The sequence below is a fragment of the Anastrepha ludens genome, chromosome 2, assembly GCF_028408465.1.
Source record: "Anastrepha ludens isolate Willacy chromosome 2, idAnaLude1.1, whole genome shotgun sequence".
NCBI classification, from domain to species: domain Eukaryota; kingdom Metazoa; phylum Arthropoda; class Insecta; order Diptera; family Tephritidae; genus Anastrepha; species Anastrepha ludens.
Window position 1 is genome coordinate 49,156,524 of NC_071498.1, and position 16,197 is coordinate 49,172,720.

The 16,197-nt window shown below is 36.7% G+C and overlaps 1 protein-coding gene and 3 non-coding genes across 4 annotated transcripts in view; 2 read left to right on the top strand and 2 right to left on the bottom strand.

Annotated features, from left to right (window-relative positions):
* The window catches only part of LOC128870675 (serine-rich adhesin for platelets), an 85,952-nt gene that overhangs the window by 33,708 nt on the left and 36,047 nt on the right, over positions 1-16,197 (bottom strand). The gene's annotated exons all lie outside the window — the stretch shown is intronic.
* On the top strand, positions 8,109-8,181 carry Trnaa-agc (transfer RNA alanine (anticodon AGC)). The gene has a single exon. It is a non-coding gene; the product is annotated as a tRNA-Ala (tRNA).
* On the top strand, positions 8,467-8,539 carry Trnaa-agc (transfer RNA alanine (anticodon AGC)). The gene has a single exon. It is a non-coding gene; the product is annotated as a tRNA-Ala (tRNA).
* Trnaa-agc (transfer RNA alanine (anticodon AGC)) lies at positions 11,441-11,513 on the bottom strand. Its single transcript has one exon. It is a non-coding gene; the product is annotated as a tRNA-Ala (tRNA).

Consider the following 16,197-nt stretch of genomic DNA (forward strand, 5'->3'; position numbering starts at 1 on the left):
TGTAAAGAAATTGTAGCAAAAGCACAGCGAGAGGGGTGTGGGCGACGAAAGTGTGCCTTCCACTTAGTTTTGGCGTTCATACACTTTGGGCAGAATAAGAAGTGCTGCGAAGACATTCAACAAGAGTGCTTGACAAATATTTTGCAAACAACAAAACAAGGCAACTTAAAATACTACTTACTGCTTCAATTCCAACAACAGACGAGGCGCAACTTAAATGACAATGAAAATTAAAATTACAGTAAAAAGTTGTAAGCGCTGCCAGGTGTGTGGAGGTTTGTTTTAGTGGGAGAAGCTCGAATAGGGAGTTTGGTGATTTGGGAAAAATTGTAAAAGTTAACTTGCCACAAAGCGTGTGTAAAAAGCGTGCAACAAAACGCCACAGTTGACATTAATTTCGCGTGTAACATTGAGTTTTATGAGACTCATAAATACAAGACGCACAAAACTCTTTTGCTTTCTTGGATAACTGACTACAATAGCCAAGGGTGAGGGAAGCATCCACCCACCAACAGAAAATGAATTGGGGCTTGCTGTGTGAAACTAATTGTTGCTTGTGTAGATTCATGTTTTGCTTGATAAAATAATAATACGAGTGTAACTGTTGTAATTTCTGCTGAGAAACCTGCACATTAGTGGAAGGGTTGATCTGCAACAGCTTGAGGTAATTTTCAACTTTGTGAAACAAGTGTTTTCTCATTTCGTAGGTTTTAATGAGCGCAACGGCTGTGGTAGTTTATATGGAGGTGGAAGTTGTTGTGAGTTAGAAGAGTAGAGAAGCATTTAAGTGCTTAGATTGGCAGGCTTAGTGCATGGGTATGCACTTGTATGCTTAAAGATGCGTAATTAAACATTTGCTAAGACACGTAAATTACTGTTTAATTGTTTAACGTAAAAAGACAATTTTTGAACAGATAAGGCAAGCAGGTGAAATGACAAAATGAGAAAGTAGCGACAAAAGAGATGCGATTTTCAATGCAATTCGCGGTATTTGTGGTAGCTGAAGATTTTTTTATTTTTAATCAATAAAATGCGATAATGTTTTTCAGCGGCGCTCTAGCCGAATGGGTTGATACGTGACTACCTCTGGACCCAACTCGGCGAAACAGCTAGTTTCCTGGGCCTACCGTTAGATGAGCTAGACGAACACGACCGGTGATTACGCTACACTGACAGGGCAAAGGTACTGCTACAACAACAACAACAACATGCGTGACTACCATTCGGTAGGGCACTGGTTAAGATAAAAAGCCTTTTGTGGAACAACATCAAGACGCACACCACAAATTGAAGGAGGAGCTCGCCCAAAAGGATGTCGGCGTAGATTATAAAAGTGGCGCAAAATTAATCACCCTACCGGAAGATTTATAATTTTTACAAATGGTGATATACTTCAAACATATTTGACACATGCAAACTACACAGCTGGAGTATAAAAATTGTTGTTCCTCTATACGAATTGTTATTTCTTAGAAAATTAACTGATAGTCGTACATATTTTTATGCCAATTTTATGCTGTGAATAACTTCTCTCTAATATCGGGCAATAAGGCATATTATTGCGTTGGACAACGAAATAGCGCAGTTCTAATATATTTCAATCATGAGTTATTGGGCACAAAAATGGGAAGAAGGCCTCACTGCCCACTTGTAAAGAGTAACATCATTTGTGACCTTTACGAAAAAGGTACTAAACAAATAAAAATTGCAGAAATAATGAGTTATTCTCGTAAAATGTTATGCAATGGTCATCAAATGTATTGGTACAGACAAAAATATGTTTAAAAGAAAGAAAATTCGAAAGACGCCTGTGTGAAAGATTTTAGTCTTGCAGCACAAGGCCATCGTTAAGAATAATAAGCGTGACTCCCTCAGTTTTCTCGAGCGATAACACTAGAAATAAATTAGGAATATATCTTGAATATATCAAGAGGACTTGTGCCGGCGTATCCGAATGGGTTGGTACGTAACTACCATTCGGAGCTCGCAGGTTCGAGTCTCCGTGAGGCACCAAAATTAAGCAAAAAGTGTTTTTCTAATAGCGGTCGCCCCTCGACAGACAATGGCAAACTTCCGAGTGTATTTCTGCCAAGAAAAGGCTCCTTCTGCCGTTCGGAGACCGTTTAAAGCTGTAGGTCCCCCCATTTGTGAAACAGAGTGGAATGGAGGAGCTCGGCTAAACATCCAAAAAGGCTATAAGCGTCAAAATATATATGTATATACGGGCGGCCGCCGTAGGGTTGGTGCCTGACTACCATTCGCAATTCACAGAGAGAACGTCGGTTCGAATCTCGGTGAAACACCAAAATTAAGAAAAACATTTTTCTAATAGTGGTCGCCCCTCGGCAGGCAATGGCAAACCTCCGAGTGTATTTCTGCCATGAAAAAGCTCCTCATAAAAATATCTGCCGTTCGGAGTCGGCTTGAAACTGTAGGTCCCTCCATTTGTGGAACAACATCAAGACGCACACCACAAATAGGAGGAGGAGCTCGGCCAAACACCCAAAAAGGGTGTACGCGCCAATTATATACATACCTATATATAGTACATATATATACTTGTATGGGCGTGTCAGCAGAAAAAAACCGCTACTGTCGAAAAAAATTATCATTTTCTTTGAGTGGAGTTGGATCAATAGTGAGAATAAAGGACAATATGGATAAATTTGCTTATCTTAATGATCGCAAAAATACGACGGAGCCATATTCCTTCGAGTCTATATCACTAAACTGGCTATTCATAGATAAAATTGCAGTTCTAGATTGGCCAGCACGAAGCCCCGACCTTATCCTTTAACTTCAGGTTAAAGTTGGGCGAAAAACATTTAAAAATGCCAATGAACTATGTCAAGGAGTAGAGGAAACATGGAACTATATTCCTTTGAAGAGATGTCTGTCAAGTTAATAGAAAATTCCCCACGCAGGTGTGAGCAGTTTTAAAAAATAATGTATCTTCAACAAAATACTAATCAGGTAAGAAATTAATAAACAAATTTAACCAATTTAAAATAAAAAAAATTTTGTTTTTTTGCAGATCAATAAAAGTGCGTTATTTTGGGGTTAAGTTCAAAATGTGATAAATACCGATTTTTCGAGCTCCTTATAATTGTAAATATTGAATTGTTATTTATTATTGTGTTTTTTGATAATACTGAAATGAAAGAATATATTTATGCGAACTCCTTTACTCATCCAGTAAAAATAATCATCATTACATGTTATTGTGGGGATTTGCGCTATTTCTCTACATTAGTATTATTATTATTGTTTTTCAGGAAATTTGGACTTTTACAATTTGCAGATACACACACACAAATTGGCTCTTTTCCACCATTGCCCATCACTTTTTCAGGCATTTCGCGTGTAATTTGAACGATTTTCTTGACTTTATATTATACGAGGGTATCAAGTTGTTGGCGTAAATCTTGCACTTTATATATTTCCCTGCAAGAAAAAGCCTAGTGCAGCCCAAGCCATTTTTCGAAATCAATCGTTGTGAGAAAATTGCCTTCAATGAATCGATTGCTTCACGAACGGTGTGGTAGATAGGCTGCCCTATTCTGGTGAAATCAGAAGAGTTCATATTATTTTCAGTAAATTCACTTGACAAAAGCATCGCACACAGTACTCGATATCGTGCTCCGTTCACCGAAACTGTCCCGTTATCTAAATCTTTAAGCAAATAAGCCAGTAAAGGAGAAGCTATTTTTTATATAAAATTTAATAATTTCATCGCGTTCTCTTGTCATGTAATAATTAATGGTAAAAATTATACCAAGCTGAAGTGTCCAACGTGAATTATCACATGTCGATCATACGTATTTAACAGTGGCATCGCTTTTGTCATGAACGCAATTGGGGCACCAATTTGCACGTTACTTGCATTTCTAATTTCAAGCTAAGCATGCAACTACCACATTGAAGTATTTGCTTATATTGCAGTTTTGACTTTGTTCAACAAATGACGGTTTTGTACAATATTTTTAAATAAACAAATTTAAAATGTTATAACGGGGATGTAGCTCAGATGGTAGAGCGCTCGCTTAGCATGTGAGAGGTACGGGGATCGATGCCCCGCATCTCCAGGATTCACTTTTTTGATTTTTAATATTTATACATAAAGTGACTTGGCTATGTCGGATACTAAAAGAGTTTAGTTAGCTGATGTAAAGTCTTTTTATGTTTGAAAATGCAAAAAAGAAATAAAAAGTTTTTAAGGTATTATTCACTTTTTTTCAGAAAATATTGTAAATTTTTTTTAACCCTTATAACAAAAAAAAAAATTACAAAACTTTCTATTTTTTATATATTTGAGATATTTGGAGAAACCAATTTATGGATAAATTTGGCTGACATTCACAATACATTGGCATATAATTTACGTGCGTGGAATTTTATAATTTCACAAAAAAATGTACACGCCAGATGGAGCTGGAGTCAAGATATTTGTAAAAATTGTATCTCTGCCTCTCCAGGATTAACATTTTAGTTTTCAATATCTCTGCACCAAATATGCCGAATGGCAGATGCTTTTTAAATGATGCCTCTGCTTCTGCGTTTTTCATTGCAGAAATGCATTCGCAGAAGTGCCATTGCCTGCAGGGGGCTACCGCTACAAAAACAATTCGGGACTATTCGAATGACAGCCACGCATAAATCCATCCGGCAATAGGCTACCGTAGACTTTTGCTATGTTCCCATGGAACGTAATTCGGTCTCCCATTCGTAATTCACTTCCCACCTAATCTTCGAGGCATATTCTGAGGTTGATAAAATTTCAATTCTCGAATTTTGAGTGTGTTCACAGACCTGGAATTACTTCGAGTCCTTTTTGCGTCAGCTGCGTGGAGGATGAGTTGGAATTAGTTTAGCACTTATAGTATTACTTTACTTAGAGAGCGAATTACGTGCGGTGGAAACATATCATAATATATATAACTGTAGAGTAATTCGAAAATTTCCTCTAATCCTCTCATTGTTAATTTTTTTCTATTGCTTAGGATAGTTTTTTAGCCTGACTTGCCATTTAATTTCTAGAAATTTTTGTTTCAAATTTTAACTTAACAAATCTGAAGTAGAATTTAAAACTACGATTTGCCAAAGACACTATCACTCGGCTACATTGCATACAATCTTATAAAATTGAGCTATTTCAGTATTTTTAATAAAACTCACACACTGTGTTCGATTTTAAGTATGAGCAACTGTATAAATTCAACCACAGTGAAAATAATCGTTGTATTGGAGTAACATTTGTTGTTTTTCCTAACAAACCGAAAACACATTTTATGTGGGAAATAGCCGTTAAATGCGTCGCGTGCAAGGTGGGCGCCAACAATGTTATACTGTCGAAATCATTTATCACATATGCAGCTAAACACATATGTATGCGTATACACATATGTATGTACATATATATATACGTATGCATGAACATTGAGAAGTGAGTCCGAAGGGAGTTGCAAATTCACAATCGCTAAGCAATACTTGAGATGATTTGTTGTGGGGTGAACCGTTGTGAAGACAGAAGTTGTGGTGTAAGCAGTATGATATGCCTTGTTTGTATGGTAATAAAGCGACAGCAACAACAACGTATGCTGACATGATACATATACATACATATACAAGTACAAACACAAACTGCAACTCCTTAACTCAGCACATTTCAATACTTGTGCTCTACGGCAAACAGCAACAACTGGTTGTGGAGCAACTCTATTGCACTGCAAGTAGCTGTGGCAGCCTCTTGAGGCATTTGCTGCTGCTGCTGCTGGGTGGCCAGGCGCGACTCCATGTCATTGTCGTCAAAACATCACCGAGGACCAAGTTCAAAAGTTGCTTCTGTAAACAACAAATAAACGATGTTGCTTCGCATACTGTATTCCTCAGCTAGCCCGTCTACTTGGCTTCTTGCCGTGACTGTGCACCGCCACGTCTCACTAATGTTTTCGTTTAAAAATTAAAACAAAAGCTGTCGTCATAAATAGCACACCATGTATCATTGGCATAACCTCGCGCTGCCAGCTTTCAGTACTCGACCACCGCATTTGAGCGTGTGACGCCAATGCCACACACTCGTCCTTATGTGTACGTTCATACACAATCATTGATGTACGGATATTCATTCATAGAGCGAATTTCCTCTACATCTCCACCCTCTCGAGAATATCGAGATTTTTTGCTGTTTAATTGCTTAACAGCCAAGTTGAAAATGAAAAAGCAAGTAAACAAACATTGGCATATTGTCTGATTTATACCTTTTACAATGAAGTGGATATGGGGAAGCAGGGCGCTAGAACAGGAGCTGATGTTAGGTAAATGAAATTACATGGGCTACAGAGGCCTGCATTGAAAGCAATTGAGTGATGCAGGAAAATAAGAGGATGCAGGCTCATATGTGACGATAGGCAGAGTTGCCAAAAGGAGCGTAAATACGCTATACTAATTTACTTAAGGTTTTCGGAAAAAGTCTGAACTTATTCCAGGTAACAAATCAGATCATCAGCTGTCGAGAAAATGGTAAAAAAACACAAATTTACCAAATTTTTTTTTTAACAAAAACCAAATACAATTTTTACAATTTTCCAACAAATGAGATCATCTAGGAATTGATAAAAAAAAAAAAATGTTCCCCAAAAATGTTTGTTAACAAAAAAAAATATTTTTTTTCTAATTATTTTTTATCGTTTATTTTATTCTAAAAGATGAAAGAAAAAAATTGTAAAAATGTTAGTAAAACGAAGATACTTTATTTTTAAAAACTCCCTACCAAAATCGAATAAATCTCAAAATTATTAAAAGTTTTTCAAAATATTTTCCGTTTACAGCTTATTCTTGGATTATTTAACATGGATCACTCGTTCATATAGAAGGTGGCGCAAAATGAATTATCTTATCGAAAGATTTATAATGTTTGCAAATGGCTTCGTATGCCAAGTATATTTGATATTTGTGAACTATGCAGCTCCAGTATACAAACAGACAAGCAGGTCAAAATATAGATTTCCATTACTTAAAATCATTTTGTTTTATTTAATAAAAAAGTTATTCAAAAACATAGTTGGATGATTAATTTTGCGCCCCCTATTGCAAGTTATATAATTCATCCATAAAAATGTACGGATTATAACATGCACACATACTGTTGTAAACAGTTTTGTCTTTGAGGAAAAAAAAATTTCGTTCCTGCGCTCATGATAAATAACACAGGCCTGCAAAATCTCGCTTTTTTACAGCTTCTAAAACGGCTATGGGTGTTTCCTGAAGTTTTTTTTATGCTGAAAACGAATATGACCTTGAAAATGCTCCAGCACGTCAGGATTATTGGCAATTTGAGGTTAAATAGTCAAAAAATGCAGATTTTGGCCATTTTTTTAATTTTTTTTTGAGCAAGGTATCGTTTTTTTTTAATTTTCCACAACGGCATCGCAAAGTACTACTCTTTAGCTTTAAGGTCCTTTTTTAAAAATATTTTTACGATTAATGTAAAAAAAGTTATTCAATTTGCCAAAGTTATTGCCAAAAATCCTGACGTGCTGGAGCATTTTCAAGGTCATATTCGTTTTCAGCATAAAAAAACCTTCAAGAAACACCCATAGCCGTTTTAGAAACTGTACCTCGCAGGACTGTGAAATATATCCGATACATTTTGGTACATAAACTTTATTTTTATTTACTTAATTGTAAAATGTGAAAAATTGATGGGTGATATAACTTCTTAATAATTTTTTTCGTAATCAGGACACCAAATTACAAAGTACTTAGCTAAAATTATCGAAAAAGTTTTTTGGTTGTTGGCCTGTGTAATCGTTTAGGACTAAAGAGTCCTTGGAATTCTTTTAAGGCATTGCAATTCTCAGCTAATCAGTTTTATCGGCTGATTTTCAAGCTCAATAAAAACTAAGAAATACAGTTATTTGTACGCATGAAGCAAAAAGAGGTGGAGTGAAGATATGCCACTACCGTCTCACGCGTGACTTGCATTTTAATTATGTAGTGTCAAGTGACAATGCGAATGGTCAGTGGTATTATGTTTTTAGTAAAATTAGTTTTTTGTTCAATTTTCGAACGGAATTTTGACCGCAAGAAACATTTATGGAAATTGTAACGGGGATGTAGCTCAGATGGTAGAGCGCTCGCTTAGCATGTGAGAGGTACGGGGATCGATGCCCCGCATCTCCAGATAATATTTTTTTTGCTATATATTTATTTATATTCGATATAAATTATTATCAAATTTCATTTAATTTTTTAATGCTATTTTTAGTTTGTAATGAAATTTTCAGAGAACGTAAACGGTGGACGAAATATTTGTATTTTAAGGAAAATATTGAAATAGATAACAATTTTTACAGATTTTTTGGTTATTTTTAAGTTAATATCCTTTATTAGCATGGCTTATTCTGATTTTAGCTATTTTTACTAAGAAACTCCACTTGTATTAGTTAAGTTGCAGGAAGCGGCACAGGGGATGTAGCTCAGATGGTAGAGCGCTCGCTTAGCATGTGAGAGGTACGGGGATCGATGCCCCGCATCTCCAATTCATAAATTTTATTGTTCTTTAATTTAAAAAAAGGATATTTGTTTACTGTGGACATTTTGACAAAAAATAAAGAAATTAATTAGTTATTACTATAGAAAAAGTAAGGAAATAATTAATAATTTTCAGCAAATTTTTGGATAAAAAATATAAAAATTGTTTCAAAAGTTATCATTATTTCGTTTAACACGTTCGCTGCCATTTCCGTTACATTTCGGTACGAGCGAAACTGCATTTTGAACACCAAGCTGAAATTTTGAATTTAAAATGTTTTCGTCTAAAATTTAATATCTGGCAACATCGTTTTATGTGACATAATGGTGCTTACAGCATTTTTTTAAATTTATTTAAATTTGATATTTATAATTATGAAAATAATATAGTATATTCTCTCAAAAGCAAAGAAAAAACAAAAAGGTATTCATTAAACTCTACAACATTTTTTAAAATTTATTTAAATTTGATATTTATAATAATGAAAATAAATAATATAAATTCTCTCAAAATCAAAAAAAAGGTATTCTTTAAATTATACCACACTTTTTAAATTTAATTAATTTTAATATTTTCAATTATGATAAAAACAAAAAAATTGGTATTAAAAAATTTTTTTTTAAGTGGTTATCGTGCATCACCTCATAAACAGCATGCCAGCGAACGTGTTAATGAGTTGCTTATCGGCCTCCTTGGCTGAAATTATAGTGAACTTTTAATAAATGATATTGGGGGATGTATCTCAGAGGACAAAGCGGTTGTTTAGATATTTTCGAGCTAACGATCTTATTTTCGAACTGTTTTTTTTTTATATGCAAAGGTTTTCAAGAATTAAGTAATTGAATAAAAAAGAGACAAGGACGCGGTATAGCGAATATGAAAGAGGAAGAGCTGGGGAATATTGGCCCACCTCTCATGATGTCCATCAGAATTTTCTTCATATAGTATTGAAATTAAGGTGATATAAATTATTTGACAAAAAAAAAACACATATAAAACAACATTTACCCTTAACCCTTTGGAGACGAGTGTAGGCATTTAGCCGCCCAAATTAGTTCGTAGCTGCAAGGCTCACGACGTCTGGCGTTCTGAGCGATAAGATACGCATAGGTATAGTAAAAAAGTCACGTTTTCATTCAAAGACATTAGCGGCCATTAACGATGAAGTCTTATCTTCCTTATAATGTAAATTTACGATGTGAGACGACGGTAGAGTCAGAACGAATTTCAGTTCTTCGATTTAGTTTCTCAGTGCCACTGCCAGAGGAACCAGCAGGCTTTTTATATATTTTATATTTTATCCTACGCACGATGGCTAAGAGATTTAGAGATGATACGTTAGACAGTGACAGTTCTGACAAATATTACTTTGTATCTGATAAGACGGGAGATGACGGCATTACTTCCTCAAGTGCAAGTGAAATCCGAGCAATAAGGAACCACTCAGACATTTCAATTTTAGCAGTGATAGTACCAGTAGCGGAGAAGTATCTAAACATTCACGAAAGTAATCAATGGAGGAATTTGACAAATCAGGATGCCATTCTAGAAAAAATACAATTTAGATTTGGATCACGGCACCCCGGATCACAATTCAATCCAAATTACAAAGAACCGAAAGAGGTTTTCAATACATTCTTCACCGATGAGTTCATCAGGACGATAGTTGCTGAGACAAATGGTCCATATGGAATTCGTGGCATGATATTATAACGGAGGAATTGCGAGCATTTCTTGGCTTAACATGGCTTATAGGGGCAATACCATTTCTGAACCTAAAGGATTATTGGTCAAAGGACAACAAATGCAGGATCCCATACTTTGCCGAAATCTTCAGGAGATACCGATTTTTAGAAATATTTCGTGCGCTTCATACAAGTGAAAGTGTCGAAGGTACGCAAACCATGATAACACGGACGCGGAAAATTAGTAATTATTTAGATTACATTGATACCAGATGTTGTGAAAATTTTGTACCCGGGGAGGTGGTTATTTGTAGATGAATCGACTGTGAAATTCAAAGGGAGAGTTTCATTACTTACAACCCGCAAATCCGACCAAGTGAGGTATCCGTATTTATGTCCTTGCGGACGCCACTGTTGGAAAATAATTTTGCCATACTATGGCAGTTTTAGCACTGAGAAATTAGTAAATAAATGTGTTTTACAAAAGCTGAGTTCCTAAGGCACTTTTATGAAACAATGAGGTTGTAGTATGAATGAAATTAGCTATTACTGTTATGAATAAAAAAATATTTCTCTTACATAACAATGAAATTATTAATGAACGGATTTATATGTTTTACAAAAAATCACAACATTCGAAAAAATGTTGTCATTATAAGCATCCGTGTTGTTCTAATTGAAATTAAAAAGCAGTCAAAACGATTTCTTTGGGCGGTCTACCATTAAAGTTTTTTATTTTGCATGGATTAAAAATTATCATTTGTGAAATCTATAAAAGCACTTCTCTAATAAAACGACTCTTTTAAAATAAACTCTTATTCCTATGATATTTTGAAAAATAGTTAAACAACATTGTGGCAACTCTGCTTCTATTCCAAATTGCCTCTTTACTTTCGAACAAGTCAGCTATTTTTCAAGACATTTACTATTGTTTGAATATTCATTACTTTTAGCGGATAAACTTCAAGGGAGAAGAAAGCTTATCGATTAGTACAAGGAGTGGCAAAACATTTGCTGTCGTCTGCGGAATTTCTCATATGTGGCTAAGGGACTAACGAAATTACGGCTTTAAATTACTCAATGGCAGAGACATAATAAAATATGTGTATACGTTTGTGTGAATGTATTATTTATAATGCAGAAGACTTTGTAAAATAAAGGAAAACGTAAAAAATATTTTATTTAAATTTAGTTGAAAATAGTGTTTTTCAAAATACAATTCTGGAGATGCGGGGCATCGATCCCCGTACCTCTCACATGCTAAGCGAGCGCTCTACCATCTGAGCTACATCCCCATCGTTGTATAAAAGGTAGCCCTAACGGTGGAAAATGTGAGCTCATGTGTTTTTGTTGTTGTTTTGTGTTTTGCAGATAAGGCCAAGCATAGCATAAATAAGGTGCGCCGCCAAAGCAATAACAAAACAGGCAAAGAAGTTCATGCTCGAGGTGAAACTAGTTTTTATACCCAACGCATATTTAGAGCCATATGCCCCACAATTTTTAAAACCGAGTGAGTGCTCGCAGTATGGAGGTTGAATTAGTTTTAAAGGTTTTTTTCGAAGATTTGGGGCTTTATTGTGAAAAAACGGTACAAAATATTTTATTCGAAGTATTGGCCATCGCTAGCTACAACTTTCGCCCATCTTTCGGGCAATTTCCGGATGCCGTTTCTCCAAAATTCTGGCCGCTGCTTGGCTATCCATGACTCAACCCATATTTTGGTAGCCTCGTACAAGGAGAACCGCTGGTCCGCCAAATCGAGACTCATATGCCGAAACAAATGATAATCGGAGGGAGCTATGTCTGGACTATACGGCGGGTGGGGTAACACTTCCCAGCCAAGCGTTCCAAGCTATTTTTTGACAGGTTGAGCAACATGCGGCCGAGCGTTGTCATGTTGCAAAATAACCTTGTCGTGCCTTTTTACCGTTTCCGGCCGTTTTTCTTTCAATGCCCGGCTTAAACGCATCAATTGCAGTCGCTAACGATCCCCCGTGATTGTTTCGCCCGGTTGGAGCAGCTCAAAATATACGACGCCGACCTGATCCCACCAAATGCAGAGCATGATTTTCTTGCCGTGAATATTCTGCTTGGCCGTCGACGTTGATGCGTGGCCGGGCAAACCCCATGATTTTTTGCGTTTTGGGTTATCGTAGTGGATCCATTTTTCGTCGCCAGTCACCACCCGATGCAAAAAACCCTTCCGATTTTGTCGCTCGATCAGCAATTCGCACGTAAAAAGTCGCCGTTCGACGTCGCGCAGCTTCAACTCGTACGGGACCCAATGTCCTTGCTTTTGGATCATTCCCATCGCTTTTAGACGCTTGCAAACGGTTGATTTATCAACGCCCAATGATTCAGCAAGCTCTTCTTGGGTTTGGCACGAGTCCTCGTTTACCAATTCCCCCAATTCCGCGTCCTCGAACTTTTTGGGCTGGCCAAGACGCTCCTTGTCTTCGGTGTGAAAATCACCACTTTTGAATCGTCGAAACCAGTACTCACATGTTGAAATCGACGGAATATGGTCTGGGTAGGCCTCCTGCAGCAATTCACGGGCTTGGGCTGTATTTTTTTTTTCAAATTGAAGCAGAAAAGCAAAGCTTCCCGCAAATTGCGTTTCGACGGCACGAAAGTTGACATACTCGGAGCACGAAAACACTGCGTTGTTTATACTTCAGCGAAATGACAGATACTGATAAACAAAGCCTAGGGATTAGGCTTTGTCATGAATATATATTCAGTATTGCCAACGCGATAAAGTGATAAATAGCGCCATCTGTGTGTCACCTTTAAAACTAATTCAACCTCCAATATATTAGTAGGTAACTTATTTTTAACAGTTCCGACAGATGTTAAAATAGAATTCGGCAACTGCAGTCTAAAAACATGAGGTTGTAAGACTTTTTTTATATCGGGATGGGCGTGATCGTATGCAGAAACCATTGGTTGAAGTCAATGACTCAAAGAAAAATACAGCCAGCTTTTGTTTTTACAGAATAGCGAGAACAAAAAAAATTGTGAAAAATATACATGCGACATATGGTAAATTTGGGGATAGCTTCCACAACTTTAAAAAATCATGTAAGATTAAGAAACTCTTATGGTAAGTATTTTCCCATGAAATCATGCAAAAGAAGTAATAATGAAATCCATATTACATAAGTATTTATAAAACAAAAACAATTCATTTTTATTGCAATAAAATAAATATTAGTGCACGGTGAAAATTCGATTGTAAGTGCAAAATGTATAAAAATTCAAAATGTAATTACGAAAAAAATGAATTTTGGAACTATTCATAGCTCCTTGATCGGAAGCGTGCACGTTTATTACGGACTACACCAAATATGGTATCATCAGTAGATACAGTCTGTGCCAGAAAAAAGGAACGGCGATTATTCATGAAGTATAAAAGATATATATTTAAAATTTTTTTACATGAAAGTATGTACAAAACTACGAGTCGCAATTACTCAATAACCCGTGTAGTCTTCATCGTTGTCGAGTATAGCCTGGTATCTTTTTCATGCTTTGAACCAGCTTTTCTGCGTCGCTCGTCGACAAACAGGACTAGATTTTGCGAACTTGACGCACGAGTTGCTTTAAATCATGGACTGCTGGAAGGCGTTTTCATAATTCCCCACACATTTTCAATGGGGTTGGCGTCTGGGAGGTGAGTCCAATACTGTGCCACTATTTTCTTGTTTCTCAATGTGTTTTTCTGAGAGCAAAGGTTTTAACGATGTGGGACGGTAGGATATGTTCGCCTCCTTCAGTCGATATGTGATACTCACATATATTCCCCTTTTAGCAAGAACTGATCGTGCTTGGCGTAGTCACAAAGAAGAGTCCCGCTTAAAAAGTTGGACGATCACTTTAACCTGTTTTTTTGTCGTCAAGCCGCGCGCATAAAAGTCATCAACATTTTTGTAAACCTTATACCACTGATTCCACATGACAACAAACTTGTTTGACTTTTAATCACTTTTGCAGCCGCGGCGTAAGATAATTTCGAGCCTTTCGAATGCGTACATAAAAATACCGCCTCAAAACGTTTCGTGTTCTTCCCACTCATTTTTGTGTGGTTGCATTTACGGGAAAGTTTCGAACGACACTAACCTGAGTTAGCACTGGCGTCGTAGCCCTTGAATGGGACTATTATGTAGCAGAACGAGATATATCTTGAAGTTACAAGAAAAAAACGGTTCTTTTCTTCTGACACAGACCGTATGTCAGATATGTCCAGCATTTTTTTCGGGTTTTATTCAAATTACTCACGGCTTCTTTTGGTTTTTTCGTTGTAACAAAGACGGTAATTAGCGACTGTTTTTTGCCTCTTCGATTTTTTTTATTTTTTTTTTTTTTTTTTTATACAAGGTGGCGCAAAATTAATCACCCTATCTGAAAAGTTTTAGTTTTTGCAAGTGGCGTCGTACGTCAGTAACATTTGACACTTGTAAACTAAACTTCTGCAGTATACAAACAGGCAAGCAATGGAGCGCTTAAAGGTCAAATAAAGGTTTCCATCACTAAAAACTATTTTTTTTATCCAGTAGAAAAATGGTTCATGAACACAATTGGATGATTAATTTTGCGCCAACTTATACAATAACTGTTATCTATAGGTGCGCAACTAAGTTTCCGTTGTTTGTCAATAGATGCCTCCAGCAGTGTGTGCTAGTCGACTCTAACATAACCTAAACGTCATAAACCAAGTTTAGACATATGCAAACAAACTGCTCCGACACATTAGTGATTTTGTTTTGGTATCATATACATACTTTTGGTTTTGTGAAAATGTTTAATTTTGTGCCGAATAGTCGTCATTTACGGGAAGTGTTGATTTTTCTCTTTCGTTCGAAAAAAACAACGGCTGAAGCGCATCGAGAGCTACAAAAAGTTTATGGAGATGCTGCTTTAAGTGAAACGACGTGCCGAGATTGGTTCCGTCGCTTCAAAGACGGTGATTTTAATGTTGACGACCGTCCGCGTGAAGGAAGGCCAAAAACCTTCGAGGACGCTGAATTTGGGGCATTGCTCAATGAGGACCCGTGTCAAATGCAAGAAGAGCTTGCTTCAACATTAGGAGTTACCCGCTAATTCATTTCCAAGCGATTGCATTTTTTGGGAATGATTCAGAAACAGGAGACTTAGGTTTCTTATCAGTTAAAACCAAGGAATGTTGAACGTCGTTTTTTCGCCTGTGAACAATTGCTCCATCGGCAAAAAAAGGAAGGGTTTTCTTCATCTCATCATGACGGGTGATGAAAAATGGATTCATTACAGCAATCCAAAAAAAAAAAGATAGTCATGGAGACTGCCGGTCATGCTTCTACGTCGTCCCCTCGGCCGAATATTAACGCTGCCAAGGTTATGCTATGTACATATTTGGTGGGACCAAGTTGGTGTTATTTATTATGAACTATTAAAACCAAGCGAAACCATTACTGGGGATCGGTATCGTCTTCAATTGATGCGATTGAGCCCAGCACTGCACGGGAAGCGGCAGCAATGCGCGGGGAGGCATGAACAAGTGGTTTTACAGCATGACAACGCTCGTTCTCACGTTGCCAAACCCGTTAAAACCTACCTGGAAACACTGAAAGGGGAAATCCTACCCCACCCGCCACGTTCTCCAGATGTTGCGCCGTCCGATTATCACCTGTTCCGATCGATGGCACATGGTCTAGTTGACCAGCAGTTCCATTCATATGAAAACATCAAAAAATGACTTAATCTGTGTATAGTCTCAAAATATGAACAGTTTTACCGCGGCGGTATACGAGATCTACCAGAAAGTTGGGGAAAAGTACAATAGTAACCAGCGATAGGCAATACTTTCAATGATTCAACCATTTTTTCAGAATAAAGTTGTATTTTCATCAAAAAACAGCGATAACTTAGTTGCACACCTAATAGATTACGATGAAATTTTAATGCACTAAACAACGAGTTAAAATTAACTTAAAATCGCATAAT